Below are 7474 nucleotides of genomic sequence, written 5' to 3' on the forward strand. Positions count from 1 at the left end.
GTGAGGTTGAACATTTCTTCATGTGTCTGTTGACTGCTTGGATGTCTTCCTTTGAGAAGTATCTGTTCATATCTTTTGCCCACTTTGTAATGGGGTTGCTTAGTTTTTTCTTTAACACGTTTGAGTTCCTTGTAGATCCAAAATGTTAGGCCTTTGTCAGACCTGGAGTTGGCAAATACATTTTCTCAGCCTGTGGGCTGTCTCCCTGCTCTCTTGATGGTTTCTTTGGCTTTGTAGAAGCTTGTCAGTTTAATGAGGTCCCATTTGTCTATATTATCTCTTATGGCCTGTGCATTTCAAGTTATATTGCTCAGGAATTGGATGCCAGTTCCAATTTCCATAAGGGTGAGTCCTGCATTTTGCAAGATTCTTATGGTTTGAGGTTTTACATTTAGGTCTCTGATCCATTTAGAGTTAATTTTTGTGTATGGGGATAGATAAGGATCTTGTTTGAGTCTTCTGTATGTGGTCAGTCAGTTTTCCCAGCACCATTTACTGAATAGGTTCTCCTCTCCCCAGTGGTAGGTGGTGGAGGCTTTGTCAAAGATGAGTTGGTTGAGAAATTGAGGTTTTGCTTCTGGAATTTCAATTCTATTCCATTGGTTTATATGCCTGTTCCTTTACCAATACCCAGCTGTTTTGATTATTGTAGCTTTATAGTAAAGTTTAAAGTATGGTCTATTTATTTTATATCCTGAGACTTTGCCAAAGTCCTTTATCAGTGTAAGGAGGTTTTTGACAGATTCTCTTGGGTTTTCAAGGTACACGATCATGTCATCTGCAAAGAGAGATAGCTTGACTTCCTCTTTTCCTATTTGAATACCCCTGATTGACTTCTCTTCTCTGATTGCTCTAACCAGGACTTCCAATACCATATTGAACAGGAGGGGTGAGAGTGGGCATCCTTGTCTTATTCCAGTTTTCAGGGGAAATGGTTCCAATTTTTGTCCATTTGGGAGTATGCTGGCTGTGGGTTTCTCGTAGATGGCTTTTACTATTGTGCCGTATGTTCCACGTATACCTAGATATTTGAGGGTTTTTATCAAGAAGGGGTGCTGGATTTTATCAAAAGCTTTTTCTGCTTCTAGTGATATAATCATGTGGTTTTTGTTTTGACATCTGTTGATGTATTTAATTACATTTATAGTTTTACAAATGTTGAACCAGCCTTGCATCCCAGGAATGAAGCCTACTTGGTCATGAAGGATGATTTTTGAGATGTGTTGTTGAATCTGGTTTGCTAGGATCTTGTTGAGAATTTTAGCATCTTTGTTCATCAAAGATATTGGCCTGTAGTTCTCTTTCTTTGTTGAGTCTTTACCTGGCTAGGGTATCAGTGTGATGTTAGATTCAGAAAATGATTTCGGTAGAGTTCTTCCATTTCTCTCAATCGCCAGGAATACCTTCAGTAGGATTGGTATCGACTCCTCCTTAAATGTCTTGTAGAATTCTGCTGGAAAGCCATCTGGTCCAGGGATTTTTTTTTTTGTAAGTTATTTTCTTATTACATAGTCAATTTTCTTGATTGTTATTGGTCTAGTTAGGGTCTCAATTTCTTCTTGTTTCAACCTAGGCAGGTTGTGTGATGTCAGAAAGTCCTTCATTGCCTTAAGGTTTTCAAGTGTTTTCTTACAAGTGTACATAGTAGTCTCTAATGATCATTTGTATTTCTTCAGGGTCAGATGTGACTTCATCTTTTGTGTTTCTGATTGTGTTTATTTGGGCTTTTTCTCTCTTTTTCTTGGTCAGTCTAACTAGGGGACCATGGATCTTGTTTATCCTTTTTAAGAACCAGCTTTTTGTTTCATTGATTTTTTGTATTATTGTTTTGTCTTCTATGTCCTGGATTTTATTTTGGTGATCTGGATTCTTCTGCTGAAGTTAGGGTTTTGGTGGTCTTGCTTTTCCAGCTTCCTTAGGTGGCTTGTTAGGCTGTTAATTTGTGATCCTTCCATTTTCTTCATGTGCACCTGTAGAGATATGAATTCTCCTCTTACTACAGCTTTCATGGCATCCTAGAGATTTTGGTAAGATGTTTCTTCATTTTCATTTGTTTCCAGATATCTTTTAATCTCTGTTTTGATTTCATCATTGACCCAGGAGTTGATTAACATCATGCTGTTTAGTGTCCATGTCTTTGTGGATTTTGGGGGAACTTTGTTTGTGTTGATATTTATTGTTATTCCACTGTGGTCCAAGAAGGTGCATGGTAAAATTTCGATCTTTTAAAATTTGTTTATGCTTGATTTATGATCAAGTATGTGGTCTATCTTAGAGTATGTTCCATGCAGTGATGGGTAGAATATATATTCTGTGGTCGTTGGATGGAGTGTTCTGTAGGTATCAGTTAAGTCCATTTGGTCAAGAGTCACATTGAGGTTTCAGATCTCATTGCTGATGTTTTGTCCTGATGATCTGTCTAGGGTTGTGAGTGGGGTATTGAAGTCCCCAACTATGACACTGTTAGAGTTGATATCTTTTTAGAGTTTACTTAGAAGCTGCTTTATGAAAGTTGGTGCTCCTATGTTGGGTGCATATATGTTTAAGATGGAGATTTCTTGTTGGTGGTTGGAACCTTTTATAATTATGTAGTGGCCTTCTGTATATTTTTTAATTTTTGATAGCTTAAAGGACATTTTGTCTGAAATTAAGATCACAACTCCTCCTTTCTTTTGTGCTCTGTTCGCCTGAAAGTTTGTTTCCCATCCTCTTACATTGAGTCTGTGAGTGTCCTTTCTAGTGAGGTGAGTCTCTTGAAGGCAATAAATGTTGCCTGGTGATATTTTATCCATTTTGCCATTCTATGTCTTTTCAGTGATGCATTTAGTCCATTCACATTTAGGCTAATTATTTAAATGCAAGGGTTGATCCCTGTCATAAAGTTCTTATAGATTTGTTGTTCCTGTTTGTTTGTTGTCTTTCTTGTGGGTTTGGAGTTGGTTCATGTATGTTTTTAATCTTTTGCCTGTAACTCCTGTGAAGAATGTTGTTCTTTTTTCCTTTTCTTCTGTGTTCAGTACTTTCTTAAGTGTTTCTTGTAGGGGTGGTCTGGTGGCAGCGTAGGTTCTTAGGGATTGGATATCTGGGGAAGATTTCAATTCTCCCTCACTGATGAATCTTAACTTGACTGGGTAGGTTATTCTTGGTTGAAATTGTTTATCTTTTAGAACTTTGAAGATAGGACTTCAAGCTCTCATACCCTGGAGGGTTTCTGTAGATAAATCTGCTGCTATTCTAATTGGTCTTCCCTGGTAGGTAGTCTGACCTTTTTCCCTTGCTGTCTTTAGGACTTTTTCTTTTATAGATACTTTTTAAAGCAAATTATTATGTGTCTGAGAGTTGATCTTCTCATTTGTTGTCTTGCAGGGGTTCTCTGAATCTCTTGTGTTTGAATTTTTGCATCACTGATGAGATGGGGCAAGTTTTCTTAAATGATTTCATGAAATATTTGTCCCAGTGTAACCTCTGACTCTCTCTCTGCTGCAGGAAGGCCAATTACTCTTAGAATGGGTCTCTTGAAGTAATCATTCATCTCTTGAAGGTTTTGTTCTGTCTTTTAAATCTTCTTTTCTATGTTTTTGACAGTTTGGATTAGTTCTGTATTTTGGTCTTCAAGCTCTGAGATTCTTTCTTCTGCTTGGCTAATTTTGTTCTCCATGCTTATTAGTTTACTGTTTATTTCTATCACCGTATTCTTTACTGCTGTTATTTTTGTCATCAGCTCCTTCCTATTTTCCTCTCGTCTCTCCTCAATTTTTTAAATTCTCTCTATTAATGTCTTGATGTCTGAGTTTGTTGCATATCAAACTGGAGTCATTCTGGAGACTCTTCATTGTTTGTATTCCAAAGCCTGTTTTCTCAGTGTCTGACCTCCAAGGGGTCTGTGTGAGCCCTACATTCCTCTTTTGGTTTTTCTTCATTTGTGTAGATTTTTCCTCCCTACTTTTCCCTTCCTTCCACTTCCCCGTCTTCTTTAATTCTGTTATTCCTGGGTGGAGGGGTTGCTTTTACTTCTGTTTGTTCAATCTCCTATTCTTCCTAATATATTTCCTCTTGCTTTGTTCAGTTCTGGAGTTGGACTGTAGGTTGAGGGCAGTCCTTTTTGCAGTTTTGAGATTTAATTAAGGGGGGAGCTGTGATTGAAAATGTCTCTGCAGATCCTGGTATCTGCCAACAGGTGTATGGATAATCTGAAACCCACTTCCACCTGCCTTGGAATCTATCCATGCAGTGGGGTTGTAGATTTACTCCCTTGGCTCCCCAGCAGGTGGTGCTATCTCACTGCTCCAGCTGCTGAAGCCTTCAGTTGGTAGGTCTCCCAGGAAGGGAGGGAGCTGGCAATGGTTTCCATGGCATGCACCTCCCTGTACACAGGTGGAGCTCCACAAGCCTGGATCCGTGTGATGGGCATGGCTTGGCTATGACAGTGGCAGCAGCAGCCATGGCAGTGGCAATCTCGATAGATTCTCGGGGGCTTCATGATCTGAAGTCATGGGTCACCTCATGCATGGGAGGGCAATGACTGCAGTGGCGGCATCAACAGCTGCAGCAGCAGTCCAGACCACAGTGATTTTGAGCAGTGGAGGCAATGGTGGCTGAGCTCCCTGTGGAGAGCAGGCTGCCAAAAGATGGAAGCTGCAGTCCGTGGGAGAGAGCTAGGGACTTTATGAGTGTTCTCTTCCATGGAGGGTCTCACGGACCATGCTGCCCCATCACTACTTGTCAGAAGTCTTTCATTAACTCTTACTTAGAATACTAGAGAATGGTTTATCTATACATTCTTTTTCTAGTCCTACTCCCATCTCTAGTTCATTCTGTATGCTAAAATTGAATTGCTCTTTAGCACATCATGGTGGAAAGAATGCATACTTTGGTTTTGGAAAGACTGTTTCTCTACTTAGCTATTTATTGACATTAAGCAAATTATTTAATTTTTCTTAGCCCATATCTACACATATGTAAAGTGGGCATGACAGTCCTTAAGTCACATAATATTTGTGATGAATAAGAGTTGTGGTCTATGAAAAGCATTTAGTACTATACCTGGCACCTACAAACAATACATGGAAGCTGATGTTAGGACACCACAGAATTCATTGGAAAATGACATTTTTTCGTTGTTTTATGAAGACCCTAGTTTTCTTGTGAACAGAAAACATTTCTGATTCATTTGGGTATCAACACAATTACAATGCAGCACATAGGCAAACACTTACACAATTTCACCTATCATAATTAAGGCAAAATCCAAATTTTACTATTTATCTTGTAGCTAAACATAAAATGTAGAGGGATTGTTTCCAGATGGAACAGCAGTATAAACAAAGATGTGGAAACAGATATTAGGGAGTAGAATATTGTGAATATCTACTCTGTGCAAAAACTGCCAGAAATACCTCCAAAGATAATTAATGTAGAAAATCAATGGAATATACTGTGAAGAAATTTCAGGGAGGGTCTCAGAGGTCCCAGAATGCTAGGCTATGAGTGCATGGCACAGAGGCACTATTTCAAGTTTTTGAGCAGCAGGAGTGACCAAACTGGGCAAGAGAAACAATCTCCACCCATCTAGGTCGGAAAAGGACAGGGCACAATGGCTTCAGAGCTCAGGACAAATCACCCAATTCTATTTCCCAAATTGTTCATCTTATATGAGGCATGATGAATGCTGACTTTAGACTCTTTCCTTTGGTTCTGCCAGCAATTCAGTCGCTTAATCTTTTTCCAATCTCAGCTGTTGCCTAATAATCTGTTCCAGGCACAGAAATTTCATTAACTCCTCAATGATGTCCACAGGCTTTGACCACGAATTTCATCTGTTAAACTGCTTTTATTTTAGCTACTATACAAATTACCCTCTGTGAGGGGGAAAAGTGGGAGGGGAGAGGGAAGAATGGGTGGAGACAGAGGAGAATAGAATGGCTGAATCCCTTCTGCATTTCTCAAACAACTTTTTTCTCAGGAAAAATAGATGCCCAGAGGAGAAAGTGAATTCTAAAAGCAAAGACTTGACAGTGAAGTGACCCAACAGTTTTCCACCAGTAGCTTTAGAGGGGACCTCCAGTCATATCCAGCATTATATGTGATTGTCTTATCATTCCAGGAAAATTATAAAAATTATAATATGCTTAGTAGATATGGAACTGTTACTAGTGGCAGAAGTATGGTAAGTTCACATTGATTTCTGCCAAGTCTGAGATGTGGGGAAACAGGTGTGGAGGGTGAGAAGAAAGAGGAGAGTCCCACTTAAGATCTTCTGATTAAAACCACTGTCTTGTTGCTGTGCACAGCCTAGTGAATGATGTGGTTTCAGGTATCAGCAGGAAATATATTTTTGAACAGCAGGCATTCCTAATATTTTTTCCTCTATAAGGTTTAACTTGTGGAGTGAGTTGCAACTTCTCCTGTACCCCTATGGAGCATTGAAATTTCTTCTGTTTTTATATCTTTTATCAAAATCTGTGAAATTGTTTCATTGCATATCTGCTTTTTCTTTACTTTTATGTTCTTTGAGGGCAAAGGTCAAGTTATATGAGATTAACACCAATGCTTGGGGACCAAAAGCTCTCTAACTATTAGCAATATCCATAGCTAATGACAAAATTTACTAATTGACAGTCAGGGAAACCAGAAAAATAGCAAGAGGCAGAACTGATTTGGGATTAAATAGACTAATGCGTGTAAAGTGACAGCTATAGGACCTAGATGTTCGATGTTTGGGGATGATGTTAGTGGAGCCAGGATTATTTGGCATTTCATTGGACACATTTGTACATATTGATTTCTGCTATTCAGCAATTTAGTTTATCTAGACACTTGGAAGCTTCTGAGGGAAGAGGTAGTAACTTAGACTGTAGTGGGCTCCCTTAGTGACTGTTAACTTGCTTGTTTACTTTGAAAATCTAGATTGCAACTCTATCTCTCTCCAGGTCCTGACTGTATTTTATGGCACAAAAAATAAAATAAGAAAAGATCATACGAGGTCCTCTCTCATTTTGGGTGATGCTTCCACAAAAACATTTAGAAGAGGTTGACTAGACATGAACTAATATCAGCATTGTTGACTTGTTTTCAGCATACTTCTCATAAACAAATTTTGGTCTGGTGTTTTCTTTTGAAATTAAATGACAGTCTATGAACATTTTTAAAAGTCTGTAATAGATTTCTTGGAGACCTTTTCAGCAGATGGAAGATTTAGCTACAGTGTCTTATACAAAAAAGATATCTACCCTCTTATTATATTATACTGAAACTATTTCTCATGTGTATATGTGTTTTTTTTTGTTTTGGAGTCTGACTCTATTGCCCAGGCTGGAGTGCAGTGGCACGCTCATGACCACTGCAGCCTCAACCTGCTGGGCTCAGGTGATCTTTCCGCCTCAACCTTCCAAGAAGCTGGAACTACAGGTGTGAGCTACCACACCTGGCTAGTTTTTTGATTTATTGTAGAGACGAGGTCTCACAAAGTTGCCTG

Source organism: Carlito syrichta, unplaced genomic scaffold (assembly GCF_000164805.1).
Source record: "Carlito syrichta isolate Samal-C Ts95f unplaced genomic scaffold, Tarsius_syrichta-2.0.1 Scaffold316188, whole genome shotgun sequence".
Classification (NCBI taxonomy): domain Eukaryota; kingdom Metazoa; phylum Chordata; class Mammalia; order Primates; family Tarsiidae; genus Carlito; species Carlito syrichta.